Source organism: Aulonocara stuartgranti (assembly GCF_965226115.1).
Source record: "Aulonocara stuartgranti genome assembly, chromosome: 16".
NCBI classification, from domain to species: Eukaryota; Metazoa; Chordata; class Actinopteri; order Cichliformes; family Cichlidae; genus Aulonocara; species Aulonocara stuartgranti.
In genome coordinates this window covers 33,891,241-33,904,977 of record NC_138952.1, presented here as the reverse complement: position 1 = coordinate 33,904,977, position 13,737 = coordinate 33,891,241, and the positions used below count along the sequence as shown (strand labels likewise).

At 40.8% G+C, this 13,737-nt stretch overlaps 1 long non-coding RNA gene across 1 annotated transcript; it reads right to left on the bottom strand.

Moving 5' to 3' along the window:
* Positions 1 to 1,150: 1,150 nt before the first annotated feature.
* LOC309690841 lies at positions 1,151 to 9,588 on the bottom strand. Its single transcript, XR_014271822.1, has 2 exons — positions 2,949 to 9,588; positions 1,151 to 2,781 (listed from the first exon to the last, which is right to left on the bottom strand). It is a non-coding gene; the product is annotated as an uncharacterized lncRNA (long non-coding RNA).
* Between the last annotated feature and the right edge of the window lie 4,149 nt (positions 9,589 to 13,737).

Here is a 13,737-nt window from a genome sequence, read left to right as displayed (position 1 = left end):
CAAGAAAGAGTCTTTCCAACACTGAGGAAGCGCAGAGGCCAACTTTGACATTAAAAGGTGTTCAAACAAGTACGAGATATTTACAATAAGCAGACCTCAGTGCAAGAAAGAGTCTTTCTAACACTGAGGAAGCGCAGAGGCCAACTTTGACATTAAAAGGTGTTCAAACAAGTACGAGATATTTACAATAAGCAGACCTCAGTGCAAGAAAGAGTCTTTCTAACACTGAAAAAGCACAGAGGCCAACTTTGACATGAAAAGGTGTTCAAACAAGTACAAGATATTTACAATAAGCAGACCTTAGTGCAAGAAAGAGTCTTTCCAACACTGAGGAAGCGCAGAGGCCAACTTTGACATTAAAAGGTGTTCAAACAAGTACGAGATATTTACAATAAGCAGACCTCAGTGCAAGAAAGAGTCTTTCTAACACTGAGGAAGCGCAGAGGCCAACTTTGACATTAAAAGGTGTTCAAACAAGTACGAGATATTTACAATAAGCAGACCTCAGTGCAAGAAAGAGTCTTTCTAACACTGAGGAAGCGCAGAGGCCAACTTTGACATTAAAAGGTGTTCAAACAAGTACGAGATATTTACAATAAGCAGACCTCAGTGCAAGAAAGAGTCTTTCTAACACTGAGGAAGCGCAGAGGCCAACTTTGACATTAAAAGGTGTTCAAACAAGTACGAGATATTTACAATAAGCAGACCTCAGTGCAAGAAAGAGTCTTTCTAACACTGAAAAAGCACAGAGGCCAACTTTGACATGAAAAGGTGTAAAAATCAAGTACAAGATATTCACAATAAGCAGACCTCAGTGCAAGAAAGAGTCTTTCCAACACTGACAAGCACAGAGGCCAACTTTGACATGAAAAGGTGTTCAAACAAGTACAAGATATTTACAATAAGCAGACTTCGGTGCAAGAAAGAGTCTTTCCAACACGGAAAAAGCACAGAGGCCAACTTTGACATGAAAAGGTGTAAAAATCAAGTACAAGATATTCACAATAAGCAGACCTCAGTGCAAGAAAGAGTCTTTCCAACACTGACAAGCACAGAGGCCAACTTTGACATGAAAAGGTGTAAAAACAAGTACAAGATATTGTTACGTCTGGTTCGGTTTGGGTAAGACGGAAAAACAGCCGAGTCCGTGTAGGTGACAAACATAGTGATTTTATTGCACACTTCTAAGACAGAAGCATGGGAAGACAAGCGTACAGCCACAGATCTCCAAAGAGTGGACCGCTCCCCATCCTTATATAACCCATGATCCCATGATGACGTAACACAGTCAGACCTTACTGGAAATGATAACAGTTTTGGGCCTGTTCAGAGAGTTTACCTAATATGGACATCAACTGCTAGTTGTTAGAGAAAACAAGTGTGTATTACATTCGTGCCTTTTGTGAAAGTATATCTGTCAGAAAACTGTCCTCAGACAACCCTCCTATTCTTACTAAGGGTGTGTGTACACATTCATGTGTTGTATAAGAGCGTGCATGTACTTTCAAGGCCTGTGTACGTGCAGAACGGAACATGGAACCAAGGCAGGGTCCAGCAGGCCCCACAGGCTTCTGAGTAATTACAGAACTGTGAAACAGCTTTAAGCAAATAACATGAATAGTACAGAACAACAATAGACTGATTAGAGTACTGATAATCTGTGTAGATTAATGTTAACCTAGATATGGTTCAAAGATTATTCTGTCAACTGGTTCAACAATGGTAAATGATTAATGATCGATACTTCTGATTATAACCGTGATCATAAGAATACAAAATGAAATATCTCCTGGTCACATTCCTCCTCTTTGGGCTGGCTTGCCAGCCCAACTCACACCAGGATTTATTTCCAAACCAAACAAACACATTATGACACTTATCAATCCCAACACCTCCGTTGTTTTCCAATTTTCCCACAACCCAGCTGTTCTTTTAGCTTCAGACTCGAGTTTCAGCCTGACACGCTTCAGGCCCCTTTACCACCTCCTCTTGGAGTGAAGAAACGCCCTCGGATTCTTCTTTCTTTGACTTCCGGGGTTAGACCACCCTTCAGTCGCTACACAGATCTGTGTGTTTGTTGTCCGTTGTGACCGCCGTGTCCCCCTTTTTGCCAAAAGCCTCTCGAACCACGTTGGTCTCTGGTGTTCCTAGGTTTCGCCAACCCCTTCCTGGTTATCGCTTGTGGTTATGGGATCCATCTTATCAAGGAGCCCCAAGGCCATGACACTTGACCCCAGTTGCTGTGAAGGGTCCCCATATCTCCGTGTCCCCGTCTGGTGTCTGTTCCCTTCTCTGCAAGAGACAGAAAGCCAACACCTCTCCTGCGCTGGCTCTCCTAACCTAATGTTGTTGACTTTGTTTATTCCAATCCTATGCCATGCTTATGTGTGTAAGCGTGCATGCATTTAACCCTCTGCACGTGAAGTCAATAGCTCCAATATATCAATCCGATCCGTTGTCGGATGAAGCTTTTGACCTTCCCAGACTACGTGCCAGCTCCTTATAAGCACATTTGCAAGGTGTGTATAAAAACGAACAACAGACCTCAAACAAATTGGGCATTCTCAATTCTAACATGAGTGTAGTACTCAGTTTCTGATCATCTAATTATGCTTCTCACTCGTTCCCTAAATTGTCTAGAAACCTTTAATTTTGCCATACCTAAATTATTAAAACACAGACCAAATGATAGACCCCCTATATAGCTTTTGGCCTTTATGAGCACACTTCAATAATGAGCAACAACCTGCAATCTGTACCAAAAAATCTTCATGGTCCCACCTGCAATTAAAGATCAGATGCATTTTATACCTGTTTTAATTCCTCCTTATATAGAACCTCCTCAGTTTCAGGTTAGTAGCGATTAGTCTCAATCAATCGTTCTAGTTGTATTTTGCAATTCAGCTAAAAAGCAAACCTGTTAAAGTAAACAGCTTATTTACAACCACCTGCAAATCATAAGAGTAATAAACGGTTCAGCACAACAGACAAGTATCATGTTCAGGTTTCCCCAATCATTAAACCACTATTATTGCCAGAATTTGCTTTATTCACCCTTTGGGCAATGTTATTCCAAGAGAGAGAGCCCCTAATGGCCAGTTAGTGGGCTCTAGGTCAAACTGTCCCCAAATTTGTTATTTGTTATTATTACTTGTTTTCATGTCACTTGTCTGTTTTCTACTGCACCCTTCTCACCAAAGCAAAGCAAACATTAGCAGCACATTGACCGTAGTCAGGCATCCTCATCCCATAGGTGCTATAAAACATTTCCTGTAAAAGAATCACAGTTTTCAAGACAGGGTGTGTCTCCCCCAACACTCTCACCAGAATACAGTGTAATAGCATCCCCCACTCCTAACCCATAAACACCGTTTCTTCACACATCCGCCCAGAAATCCTGTAATAGAAAAACATTAAAACTGTAACCCTGTAGGGAAGAAAATGTAAATGGTCACGCTGCGCAGTTACCTCTGTAAACAACACAAGACACAAAAATGGCATTTAAAGGTTCACTCATCCTCGAATATTTTGTCATCCTTCTACTCCTGTAAAAGAAACACACATAAATTCATCCACCCTTTTATCCTATCTAGGTGGAGGTGGTTAACCTTGAGTCATGGTCAAGTCTTGTCATCTTTTACCAGTCAGTCCGTTTGTTTTTGTTTCCAGTCTTTCATCCATTCATCCATTCTTTGCTGATAGTGAAACCTGTCGTCGCATTTAGTTTCCACACTCAGCAAAATGACGTCATCTCAAAAAGAAACAAGAACTTGAGTTTGGATTACCTCGCTGAATCCTTTTTTAAACAGGGACTCTCGTTTCTAATTGTCCCCACAAGTGTTTCCTCCAGAACCCATTTCAATGCGGAGAAACTCACTTACAACAATTTTCTCGCCGACGTGTAATGCTTGTAATTTCCGATATGCAGATCTGCTTAAAGAAAAGATTCACAAACAAAAATCAGTAAATATAAAACAAAATAAAATGAAAAATAACAAAAACAAAATGCAGACGCCCGGGTCTTAGGACTTGTCACTGAATATTCTTCCCATCAATAAAAATACCAACCTAAACCTACACAGAGTCAAATCAACACCACCTCAACCTTTTCATATTCATAAACCTATATGTTTTGCGTTCGTGAAACAAAATTGAACCATTAAGTAAGTTGAGCTCTTGAAATGTTTTAATTCTCTTAATTCTGCCAGTTTATTTCAACACTTATTCAATGACTTTTATTCAACTGCTACTTGGTCACTCGACTTTTACCTGTTCAAATTGCCTAGGGTTCAACAAAGTCTAGATCCCCGTTATCATGAAACTTGAACGGTGTACGATGATTTACTTTCAGTAATTTAGAATCATCACTCAACCTAGCTCTACTACTGGCACTGCGTGACTTTTCTCACACTGGAAACCAGAATTTAGTACAGAACTTTAATGCCTCAGGCAATCGTGCTCAAAGGCTGTCCCCCTTCTCTTCTTCTTTGTCCGTGTGTTCCTCCTTTATTAAATCTCCATCACAATGACGTGGCGCTCTGAAATAAAACTCACACTGTTAGTTCCTCGTTTTCACTCTGCACCACTGCTCAGAGGGTTTTCTTTTCTTTTTAGTGTACAGTAAACAATTAAGTCGAGGCCTTAAGCCCCAGATATCTCGCACGGGCATCGTTTTCATAACCAAACCGCTCCGGACTCGGCTCCCCAGACCACACAAATGCCCTCTGGGCTTATTATTATAGCAAATTCTGTATTTGACGTTGTCGTGTGCAGCATTGAGCCTTTGTCAGTAAAGCATTCTTCATTGCAGCAGCTGGGGCATTGTGTGTCACTTCTTAGTAAATTAAATCAACATTTTGATTTTAGTGCATGGGTATGTATCAGTTTTTACTCCCTTAGCGAGTGCATAAGTGTTCATGTGTGTGTTTCTCTTCATTCTAAGTCGGCGCATGCAGAAGTGTGTATTCGTGTGTTGGTGTATGTTTGTGTTCATCACCTTCCTGTTCTGTAGTTTAGGTAAACCAGCGGCCTGACGCATGGCCTAGGGTCCTCCCCTCCTCTTTGGGTCTGTTTTCATCCGTTGTTGCAGCTGCCTGCATCTTCTCCTTGTACCTTGACCCTTTTGCTTCTGTATGGTCTTTCAGGGTTTACTCCTGCTGTTGGAGCTTTGCGTCAAGTCTGACGACCTCCTGCTCCAGCAAGCTTCCGCCTGATTACAAGTCCTGTACGTGAAGCTCCACATCTGACTGATGAGTTCCATTAGCAGCCAGCTCCTCCGGAGCCATGCTCAGTTTCTGCTCTGATGCCTTAAGCTCTTACTGAGGACAAAAACCTCAGAGTCTTTCCTTCCACGTCAGATTGGAGTCTGTTTATGTTGTCCTTACTTTGCTCCACGGCCTTCTGCAGCTCTTCCGTTCGGCTCTTCTCAGAGGTCAGCATTCTTTTGCTCACCGCCCCTTTTCCTCCGGGCTTAATGCGCGTCTCGTCACAGCTCTGTCAGCTGACGCAGCCTGGGAATTTCCCCCGTGTAGTGAAACGGGCTTTAGGTTTAGTGCTCTCCGTCTCTGCTGCATGAGATCACTCTTTTGCAGCACTGTTGACATCCTCAAGTTGTTGTTGTGAGTCCAGCTGCTGTGGCCTTCAGGGGTCAAAGGGTCAAAGATGGCCGCGGAGAGGGCAACGATGGTAGAGGGGAGGGTAGGAGTCCAGGTCAGCTTCGGCTTTCAGAAAAAACAAAAACAAAACAAAACAGGCGAACAGGAAAATGATGTTGTGTTGGCTGTGCTGTGTTGGCTGAGATCTCGTCTCCCCCCTTTTTTTTTTTTTTTTTTTTTCCCCATATAATCAACTCATAACCCCTCAAGTTGACAGGACAACACAGGTACGTGTTAAAATTCTTAAGATCCTGTTTAGAAACCTAAAAAGGAATTTCCTATCATTCAGTAGTCATTTGTCTTAAACAATCAACAAAAACATGTCCCAAGTCGACCCTTTTAACCACTAAATTTGTCGTGTCCTCACTTAATCCTCAGACCAGTGTCTTTGTCTTTTGACGTTACGTTGTTGTCCTGCAACCCAAAGCGTTTATTTGTCAGTAATGTATAAACTATATCATTTAAAAACAGGTGTATGTTAAGTGTCGCTACTTTAACCTTGCATGTACGTGCACATGTATGTAAGCTGTTTCTTCATTGCATGTATGGGTGCGTCTGTATATGGGTTAATTTAACTTTTTCTCAAACGAGGCATTTCTCTAACACGCACATGTGTCTGTTCCACACACTTCTCATACCTTTCTCTGGTTGTGTGTGGTTTTATTTGTTTCAGTGATTTACCAGGAACATCTTTTCCTTTTCTCCATGTCTTCCGCCAGAGGTTAACACTGGTGAGATTCAGGGACACAGCACCCAGAGCAGTTCAGCGAGAAAAACCTGCCCCAAACTACATTCTCTCTTTTTTATTTTTCCGGGAGGGGTGAGGACAACTCTGGTGTCCAGCTGTGAATTTTAGCCAAAGCTTGGCCTGTCTTCTGCTGCCGTACTCAGGTTTCCAGGTTAAGAAAAAACACCTGTATGAAGACACTAAACATACATTTAGTATTTGTATAAACATAACTGCCTAAATCATTGAACTCTTGAGGAGGGTGGATTTCAGAATCAGAATCAAAATCAAAAACTTTATTGTCATTGTCATGAGACCAACGAAATTAAGAATGGTCCCCGATCATTGCATCATCCCTAGCAATATCAAATACAAACAAAACAATAAAATTCAATAAATAAAATAGATAGAATACTTAACATACTAAGTATTCCCACAGTCATGCTCCAGACCGTGCATAGATTAACACAAGAGTGGCATGGTGGACATTTTTGTAGTATTCAGATGTGTTATTGCAGTTAGATAACAGCTGTGTTTGAGTCTATTAGTCCTTGCTCTGATTGCCCTGTACCGTCTGCCTTAGGGCAACAGTTCGAACAGGGAGTGGCCAGGATGTGAGGTGTCTTTTATGATGTTTTGGGCCTTTTTAAAACAGTGGGCGTTGTTTGACTCTTTACTAACTTTAAACCCCACCATAACAATTTCTCCCTGACAAACTTCTGTGCATCCATTTAATCATGCGAAGCCAGCACAAAATCACACACATACCCCTACAGCAAAGCTTTAACATAACCACAATGCAACTCCTCCCTTAAACGGGAGAAATCACCCTAATTCAACCAACTCTATATAAAACGTCAAACAAAGATAAACCACAAACATTTCTACACTTCTGTGTCTTCCACGCAGCACAATAGGCAGAAAAACACCGATTACTCACAGTCTACAACAAAAGAAAAACCTGCTCTTTTCACAACTCTCACAGCTAAAGTCAAAACTCTTACCCAGTGCCTCTGAAATAATAAAAAATCACCAAATACTCGGTTACTCTTTTCACTCGCACCCTCTCACTCCCTTCTTCCTCATACAGCATACACGCTCGCTCCCGCGGACCCGCTCGGCCCCGCGGGCTCACTCGGCCCCCACCTTTTTTCTCTCACAGAGACAGAGAGAGAGACCCTTTTCCTTTTTTTTTTTTATTTCTCCAGCACACATACACACACAGAATCCCAACTGAGAGAAAGAGGGAGAGAAGAGAAAAGAGTTGTAGAGAGGAAGTTTTTTAGCAGGAGTTTCAAATCTAACAGATTTATACAACTTATTTACACACACCGGTAATTTATAATCTATATACACACGGGCCCGCATAGACGTCATACCAGAAGAGGTTACACCTAACTTTTTTGACTAATTTAAAAGCACCTATAGCCCAGGCCTAGCCTTGCTGGTCAATACACGCCTCGGGAACGCCCTCCCGATAGCGCTCGAATTCCTAAGAAAACACCATATGCCAGAACAACTTTATCTCACTTCTCTATTTCTCTGCTGGTGTTGCTAAATTTTTGACTAATTTAAAAGCATCTTTCAGCCCAGAGCCCGGCTCTTGCTGATCAATTACCGTTTCAAGTACGCCGCCTTGAAAACGGCCTCATTACTAAGTTCTAGTACTTTAAAACTGCTTCCCCGCCCGGACACCCGGAACTCCACCAGCTGCGTGAAAGGCAATGAAATCCTGGCTCACGCTTTTGGCTATACTTAAAGTTCACAAGCTCCTGACGTTTAAATAGGAGGCAGCCAGGTCTAACCTTCTTAATCAATCAATGCAGTAGAAGGCAATCACTCATAGATTACCTGGCCAATTAACCGGGAGTCCCAAGTCCCCAGCGGGAGGCCAAAACCGGGCTAGAACCTAACCACGCGTCCGGGGTCAGGGGTCAGCGCCACCTGCTGAACAAACTGCATTCTTAGAGAGCCTAGCTTCTCAGTCCTAAACGAATTTACTTGTTTAAAAGCCTCACGGTGAGCTCTGAGCCCCCCCGTTTAATTATCTGAAGCCCGAGACCGTCTCTGCTACCCTATTAAAACCAAATTAACCCTACACTACCGATTGACTGGCTGGCATCCCAGTCAACCCACAGATAAACCTCTTAAACCGTATTTATTTGTTTCCACACACCTTAAACCGTATTAACTCAAACACATAACTTCTTAACTCAAAATTCACCCCCAAAATGAACAACAATGAATTTAGTCAGACTACTATGCCCTATTTTACAACTAATTAGTCAAGATCACTATGGACCAACGCCAGAAGCCCAGACTGAGTGAATATTATTTAATTAAATTTAGTTTTAACTTCCAATATAGCGCCTTTGGATAAAAATCAACAGGTGGCACTCACCTTTTCTTATGACGCCTGGCGTCACTCAGACAGGCTGCTGGCCTCCGCCCCTGTTTGTCACCCACACGATAGCTGCAAGCTCCCCTCCTCTCCAACCGGAGTTTCGGCACCAAGTTGTTACGTCTGGTTCGGTTTGGGTAAGACGGAAAAACAGCCGAGTCCGTGTAGGTGACAAACATAGTGATTTTATTGCACACTTCTAAGACAGAAGCATGGGAAGACAAGCGTACAGCCACAGATCTCCAAAGAGTGGACCGCTCCCCATCCTTATATAACCCATGATCCCATGATGACGTAACACAGTCAGACCTTACTGGAAATGATAACAGTTTTGGGCCTGTTCAGAGAGTTTACCTAATATGGACATCAACTGCTAGTTGTTAGAGAAAACAAGTGTGTATTACATTCGTGCCTTTTGTGAAAGTATATCTGTCAGAAAACTGTCCTCAGACAACCCTCCTATTCTTACTAAGGGTGTGTGTACACATTCATGTGTTGTATAAGAGCGTGCATGTACTTTCAAGGCCTGTGTACGTGCAGAACGGAACATGGAACCAAGGCAGGGTCCAGCAGGCCCCACAGGCTTCTGAGTAATTACAGAACTGTGAAACAGCTTTAAGCAAATAACATGAATAGTACAGAACAACAATAGACTGATTAGAGTACTGATAATCTGTGTAGATTAATGTTAACCTAGATATGGTTCAAAGATTATTCTGTCAACTGGTTCAACAATGGTAAATGATTAATGATCGATACTTCTGATTATAACCGTGATCATAAGAATACAAAATGAAATATCTCCTGGTCACAATATTTACAATAAGCAGACCTCAGTGCAAGAAAGAGTCTTTCCAACACTGACAAGCACAGAGGCCAACTTTGACATGAAAAGGTGTTCAAACAAGTACAAGATATTTACAATAAGCAGACCTCAGTGCAAGAAAGAGTCTTTCCAACAATGAAAAAGCACAGAGGCCAACTTTGACATGAAAAGGTATAAAAACAAGTACAATATATTTACAATAAGCAGACCTCAGTGCAAGAAAGAGTCTTTCCAACACTGATAAGCACAGAGGCCAACTTTGACATTAAAAGGTGTAAAATCAAGTACAAGATATTTACAATAAGCAGACCTCAGTGCAAGAAAGAGTCTTTCCAACACTGATAAGCACAGAGGCCAACTTTAACATTAAAAGGTGTTCAAACAAGTACAAGATATTTATAATAAGCAGACCTCAGTGCAAGAAAGAGTCTTTCCAACACTGAAGAAGCACAGAGGCCAACTTTGACATGAAAAGGTGTTCAAACAAGTACAAGATATTTACAATAAGCAGACCTCAGTGCAAGAAAGAGTCTTTCCAACACTGATAAGCACAGAGGCCAACTTTGACATGAAAAGGTGTAAAAATCAAGTACAAGATATTTACAATAAGCAGACCTCAGTGCAAGAAAGAGTCTTTCCAACACTGATAAGCACAGAGGCCAACTTTGACATGAAAAGGTGTTCAAACAAGTACAAGATATTCACAATAAGCAGACCTCAGTGCAAGAAAGAGTCTTTCCAACACTGAAAAAGCACAGAGGCCAACTTTGACATTAAAAGGTATAAAAACAAGTACAATATATTTACAATAAGCAGACCTCAGTGCAAGAAAGAGTCTTTCCAACACTGAAAAAGCACAGAGGCCAACTTTGACATGAAAAGGTGTTCAAACAAGTACAAGATATTTACAATAAGCAGACCTCAGTGCAAGAAAGAGTCTTTCCAACACTGATAAGCACAGAGGCCAACTTTGACATTAAAAGGTATAAAAACAAGTACAATATATTTACAATAAGCAGACCTCAGTGCAAGAAAGAGTCTTTCCAACACTGAAAAAGCACAGAGGCCAACTTTGACATGAAAAGGTGTTCAAACAAGTACAAGATATTTACAATAAGCAGACCTCAGTGCAAGAAAGAGTCTTTCCAACACTGATAAGCACAGAGGCCAACTTTGACATTAAAAGGTATAAAAACAAGTACAATATATTTACAATAAGCAGACCTCAGTGCAAGAAAGAGTCTTTCCAACACGGAAAAAGCACAGAGGCCAACTTTGACATGAAAAGGTGTAAAAACAAGTACAAGATATTTACAATAAGCAGACCTCAGTGCAAGAAAGAGCCTTTCCAACACTGATAAGCACAGAGGCCAACTTTGACATTAAAAGGTGTAAAATCAAGTACAAGATATTTACAATAAGCAGACCTCAGTGCAAGAAAGAGTCTTTCCAACACTGAAAAAGCACAGAGGCCAACTTTGACATGAAAAGGTGTAAAATCAAGTACAAGATATTTACAATAAGCAGACCTCAGTGCAAGAAAGAGTCTTTCCAACACTGATAAGCACAGAGGGCAACTTTGACATGAAAAGGTGTTCAAACAAGTACGAGATATTTACAATAAGCAGACCTCAGTGCAAGAAAGAGTCTTTCTAACACTGAAAAAGCACAGAGGCCAACTTTGACATGAAAAGGTGTTCAAACAAGTACAAGATATTTACAATAAGCAGACCTCAGTGCAAGAAAGAGTCTTTCCAACACTGAGGAAGCGCAGAGGCCAACTTTGACATTAAAAGGTGTTCAAACAAGTACGAGATATTTACAATAAGCAGACCTCAGTGCAAGAAAGAGTCTTTCTAACACTGAGGAAGCGCAGAGGCCAACTTTGACATTAAAAGGTGTTCAAACAAGTACGAGATATTTACAATAAGCAGACCTCAGTGCAAGAAAGAGTCTTTCTAACACTGAGGAAGCGCAGAGGCCAACTTTGACATTAAAAGGTGTTCAAACAAGTACGAGATATTTACAATAAGCAGACCTCAGTGCAAGAAAGAGTCTTTCTAACACTGAGGAAGCGCAGAGGCCAACTTTGACATTAAAAGGTGTTCAAACAAGTACGAGATATTTACAATAAGCAGACCTCAGTGCAAGAAAGAGTCTTTCTAACACTGAAAAAGCACAGAGGCCAACTTTGACATGAAAAGGTGTAAAAATCAAGTACAAGATATTCACAATAAGCAGACCTCAGTGCAAGAAAGAGTCTTTCCAACACTGACAAGCACAGAGGCCAACTTTGACATGAAAAGGTGTTCAAACAAGTACAAGATATTTACAATAAGCAGACTTCGGTGCAAGAAAGAGTCTTTCCAACACGGAAAAAGCACAGAGGCCAACTTTGACATGAAAAGGTGTAAAAATCAAGTACAAGATATTCACAATAAGCAGACCTCAGTGCAAGAAAGAGTCTTTCCAACACTGACAAGCACAGAGGCCAACTTTGACATGAAAAGGTGTAAAAACAAGTACAAGATATTTACAATAAGCAGACCTCAGTGCAAGAAAGAGTCTTTCCAACACTGACAAGCACAGAGGCCAACTTTGACATGAAAAGGTGTTCAAACAAGTACAAGATATTTACAATAAGCAGACCTCAGTGCAAGAAAGAGTCTTTCCAACAATGAAAAAGCACAGAGGCCAACTTTGACATGAAAAGGTATAAAAACAAGTACAATATATTTACAATAAGCAGACCTCAGTGCAAGAAAGAGTCTTTCCAACACTGATAAGCACAGAGGCCAACTTTGACATGAAAAGGTGTTCAAACAAGTACAAGATATTTACAATAAGCAGACCTCAGTGCAAGAAAGAGCCTTTCCAACACTGATAAGCACAGAGGCCAACTTTGACATTAAAAGGTGTAAAATCAAGTACAAGATATTTACAATAAGCAGACCTCAGTGCAAGAAAGAGTCTTTCCAACACTGATAAGCACAGAGGCCAACTTTAACATTAAAAGGTGTTCAAACAAGTACAAGATATTTATAATAAGCAGACCTCAGTGCAAGAAAGAGTCTTTCCAACACTGAAGAAGCACAGAGGCCAACTTTGACATGAAAAGGTGTTCAAACAAGTACAAGATATTTACAATAAGCAGACCTCAGTGCAAGAAAGAGTCTTTCCAACACTGATAAGCACAGAGGCCAACTTTGACATGAAAAGGTGTAAAAATCAAGTACAAGATATTTACAATAAGCAGACCTCAGTGCAAGAAAGAGTCTTTCCAACACTGATAAGCACAGAGGCCAACTTTGACATGAAAAGGTGTTCAAACAAGTACAAGATATTCACAATAAGCAGACCTCAGTGCAAGAAAGAGTCTTTCCAACACTGAAAAAGCACAGAGGCCAACTTTGACATTAAAAGGTATAAAAACAAGTACAATATATTTACAATAAGCAGACCTCAGTGCAAGAAAGAGTCTTTCCAACACTGAAAAAGCACAGAGGCCAACTTTGACATGAAAAGGTGTTCAAACAAGTACAAGATATTTACAATAAGCAGACCTCAGTGCAAGAAAGAGTCTTTCCAACACTGATAAGCACAGAGGCCAACTTTGACATTAAAAGGTATAAAAACAAGTACAATATATTTACAATAAGCAGACCTCAGTGCAAGAAAGAGTCTTTCCAACACTGAAAAAGCACAGAGGCCAACTTTGACATGAAAAGGTGTTCAAACAAGTACAAGATATTTACAATAAGCAGACCTCAGTGCAAGAAAGAGTCTTTCCAACACTGATAAGCACAGAGGCCAACTTTGACATTAAAAGGTATAAAAACAAGTACAATATATTTACAATAAGCAGACCTCAGTGCAAGAAAGAGTCTTTCCAACACTGAAAAAGCACAGAGGCCAACTTTGACATGAAAAGGTGTTCAAACAAGTACAAGATATTTACAATAAGCAGACCTCAGTGCAAGAAAGAGCCTTTCCAACACTGATAAGCACAGAGGCCAACTTTGACATTAAAAGGTGTAAAATCAAGTACAAGATATTTACAATAAGCAGACCTCAGTGCAAGAAAGAGTCTTTCCAACACTGAAAAAGCACAGAGGCCAACTTTGACATG